We start from the raw sequence: 4,976 nt of genomic DNA on the forward strand, positions 1-4,976 counted from the left end.
AAAAGCATTGTAAGTATTACAGATGCGAACTGAGCGACGTGTTTTCGTTTTCATTATGCCTGGCATACGGTGATTAATTACACTGGAAAGAGCTCGGATGAAAATTAATTTAATATGTATATTATATTACACGTTGTTGACTGCCACCACATTTACTATTACCATTTTCTGAAGCTACTTAAAAAAATAAAATAGTGAAAACTGATATACTACTTAACTTTCTACTACTCAATACTTCTAATACGACTACTACTACTTACTACACTACTACTACTACTACTAAGAACTATACTGCTACTACTACTAATACTACTACTACTACTACTACTACTACTACTACTATACTACTACTACTACTACTACTACTACTACTACTACTACTACTACTACTACTACTACTACTATACTACTACTACTACTACTACTACTACTACTACAACTGCTACTACTAAGACTAATACTACTACTACTACTACTACTTCTACTACTACCACTACTTCTACTACTACTACTACTACTACTACTACTACTACTAATACGACTTCTACTACTACTAATACTACTACTACTACTGCTACTACTACTGCTACTACAAAACTACTACTTCTACTACACTTACTAGTACTTCTTCTACCACTACTACTATTACTATTTCTACTAATACCACTACTAGTAGTACTACTACTTCTACAACTACTAGTAGTACTACTACTTCTACTACTACTACTGCTTCTATAACTTCTACTACTACTACTACTACTACTTCTTCTGATACTACTGCTTCTACCACGTGACTACTATACTACTACTACTACTACTACTACTACTACTACAACTTACTACTTTCTACCTTACTACTACTTACTACTACTACAATTACTACTTCTACTCCTACTACTACTACTTCTACTACTACTACTACTACTACTTCTTCTGCTACTACTACTACTAGTAATACAACTACCACTACTACTATTACTACTACTACTTATACCACTACTAGTAGTACTACTACTTCTACTACTACTACTGCTTCTATTACTTCTACTACCACTACTACTACTTCTTCTGATACTACTGCTTCTACCACAGTGACTACTACTACTACTACTACTACTTTTACTACTACTACTACTACTACTACTACTACTACTACTACTACTGCTACTGCTACTAGTACTACTTCTACTACTACTATTAATACTACTACTTATACAACTACTACTACTTCTTCTACTACTACAAGTAGTACTACTACTTTTACTACTACTATTACTACTACTATTTATACCACTACTACTACTACTTCTTCTACTACTACAAGTAGTACTACTACTTCTACTACTACTACTGCTTCTATTACTTCTACTACTTCGACTACTTCTTCTTCTTCTGATACTTCTACTTCTACTACTACTACTACTACTACTTCTACTACTACTACTACTACTTCTACTACTACTACTACTACTAATACTACTACTACTACTACTACTACTACTACTATACTACTACTACTCTACTACTACGACTACTACTACTACTACTACTCCTACTACTACTACTACTACTACTACTACTACTACTACTACTACTACTACTACCTACTACTACTCTACTTCTACTACGACTACTACTACCACTACTAGTACATGTACCGCTGCTTCTGCTGTTTCTGCTACAACCACAACTACTTATAAAACGGCTTTTCCTACATCGACAACACTATCAAAAACAAAAACAAACTTATATTCCTTCTACGTTTATTACTTCGTTTGCTGAAATTTCTTCTTCCACAATTATTACTACTCCAATAACGATAAAAGCTATTAAATCTGCTATAGCTGCTTCTATTGCTTGACAAATTTGATCTGGCACTCTTCAACTCAAAATGCATTACACTCACGCATGGATACTTTCATATTTGCATTGGGTTTTATTTGTGGCCTTTTTAGCTGCATTAAATGAGGCCACACACTATTCATAATGCCTATTTCAACGAGAAATGCTTCTATTTATTTAAATCGCATCCAGTACAGACACTTATCGTTTCCTCAAAACGGTACTTGACTTTACTCATGAATACATGTAAGTGCTATGTCAATATAATCTTTTTTGTTAATTTATTCGGATTTGTTAACAGCATTTCGGTCCTATCAAGGCGTGCTTGTATTGAAGTTTGTCATTAAATGCTTTATATTGATAAATGTAAACAATTTATCTAAAAATCTCCAGCAAAAAAAAACAAAATAAAATTTTAAAACGTATCTCTCAAAAGGGCTCGCTCCACTGACCCGTGGAGTCCTGAAGTAAAAGTCTTCCACTTAGACCACTCGGCCATCCGTGCTCATACCTTAAGTGATGTATTTTTTACTTTATATAAGCAATCCTCGTAGTTTCACAAACTATATCGACAACAGCAGAACTCTCCAAATTATTCAATCGTTTCGCGTTGCTACCCATTATTATTGTTTAGGTTTTTAAATCGTCAAAAGATGCATATAATGGCTATTTTAGACCATGGTAAATAATCAGTTTTACTGTTTCCTCACAAATATCATAACTAAAACGAACAGTTGCAAATCTGAAACAACTTTTTTAAGTTTGTCAATTTACTAAAACGGGAAAAGGCCCCTTTAACAGACCTGCTTTTAATCTCTTCAGCCCGGGCTCAGTCTCCACTCCCGAGGCATTTGAGTTTTGTTTGGGGTCCCCATACCGTCAGGTGAGTTTTCCTTCGATTTCTCCCCGCCCACCCCTCCCCCACACACGACAAGACGACATCAACATGGAATATACTTCAGAAAAATATTATAAAGCTGGAAAGTGCATTTATAATTCGTAAGTTTTCTTAACTTGTGAGTCTAGTAAGTTCATTAGGCAGGTAAGCCGGGACACATCAATGTCCTCGCCAAATGCAGCCTTAGGCGCGGAAGGACTTCAAAATATACACACTCAGGTGACAAAATCACAGTTTTAAGCTGGTTTACCAGTACTTTATTCACATACACATTATGCCAGCTCATGAAAGGGTGATAATGGAATTTAAAAGGATTTTGTGGCTTTTTCCCGTACAAGTAATGTGGTCGGGCCGGGTAATCGAATCTATTGTCCACGGACTTGTAGTCCATCCAACTGATCTATCCGGTCAAGTTAAATATAGGCGACTTACACTATACTGCTATTCTACATCGTTATAGTTTACAGCATACGATCTAAACATTCGTGTTTGTATTTATGTATTCACTTTGTGTCATCACTTATTGTGATGTCTCTATAAAATAGAAGATACTACAGCAAAATGATTCGGCACAAGACCACAATTCAATTTGAAATATAAATGCCATGTTCTAAGTTAAATTTGTAATTTTCTGTCATTATGTGTTGCATTTCATTCAACTTTGAAAACAAAACTGACCGACAGACGCACATAATCTAATTTGATTATATGTTATCGAGAAACGAACGGTTGTTCGCATTAATAATATTTAGATAATTTAACAACAATTGTTTACATTTTGTAATTTGTCCAACATGAGGCAGAGTAGTTTTAAATGCAAATAGCTGATTAAACTTCCTTTTAAAAAATATACAGCGTAGCTTATTTACATGATATTAACTCTATATATAAACATGTGTGCTCTGGACAGCTCAGTTGCGTGCACAATAACTTTTGAAAATTTACCAAAATAGTTTTTAGCTTGACACAGATAGCTTCTTGTACTTGTTCAATAAATAACGCTTTGCTAAGTTGTTGACATATCGCCAATGTCATAGGATGATCTGTATGATAATTGACATTGTCATTAATATGCAAACGTTTATACAGATCACTTGAAAGATACGTGTGTTGTAAAGTTGAAATAATAGAAGTAAACTCACAATTGATTCAACAATATACATTTTAAATACAGGCTGATTTATCATCCTCAAGATGAGATAAAAGTGACGATATGGAGTATTAAATCCGGACATCAGATACAAACTATGTTCACATGATCAAGACCTATTATTGCATTGTATTGATTGACCTTCTATCACTGTATACGTTTATACTGCCGATATTGTCATTAAATTTGTTGTCTCGGGTTACTGACGTGGCAGTGATATGTCAAGCACAAGAAGGAATCCTCTTTTGACTATCATACAAATCAAACTATCGACAAATGTTATTACATTCCACCACGCTTAGAGCTAAATTTTATATCTCGTTGGACAAGCGCCAAGGGTATTTTTTAATATTGCATATGTTTGTACCCGTCTCCTCTGTTTTCTATTGTGTTTTTTTTATTTGCATTTTGGAATCGGCAATTGCTTGTAAAATCTGAGAAAGCATAATATATCAAGCGCAAGTAGACATGATTTGTTAACTTGCTGTTTTAAATTTATTAATAGATGCATGCTAAAGATGCAAAATATTTTAAGTTGTTAAAATTAATATTTATTAACACGATTTGACCGATCTTCTTATGACTTATTGTGTTTTTTTTTAAGTAAATCACTTCGTCGCAAATATCATTTAAAAATAGTTCATTAATTTCACTGCTACATGAAGCGAACGGTTAAGCTTCAAATCTACAATAACAAACATGCAGGCTGATGTTTAAACATAACCATGCTAATACATTATTTAGTTAAGCGTTATCTACCATGAAAAAGATTAAACAAAAAAAGATGCCCGAGATAACTTGACCAAATTAATTTGCAAACGTCTTAAAATTAAAGTGTCATTTAATCGGGTAAGTGTTTTAGGAGATTGTTAAATAAACAATGTGCGTTCTTTTTAATACGTAAAAATGTTTGGTTTGGCGCTTTGTCACACATATATTACATAAGCCGTACTTTAGTACAAAAGATTGACGTTAGTCTGCCGACTACATTATGTCTTATTAAATACGGTAAAAATATCCAATATCTTTGTGATCAACAAGCTATGGTAAACTGTAATTTTTCAATTTATCAATTACATGTGCCTA

This window comes from Dreissena polymorpha, chromosome 6, assembly GCF_020536995.1.
Source record: "Dreissena polymorpha isolate Duluth1 chromosome 6, UMN_Dpol_1.0, whole genome shotgun sequence".
Classification (NCBI taxonomy): Eukaryota; Metazoa; Mollusca; class Bivalvia; order Myida; family Dreissenidae; genus Dreissena; species Dreissena polymorpha.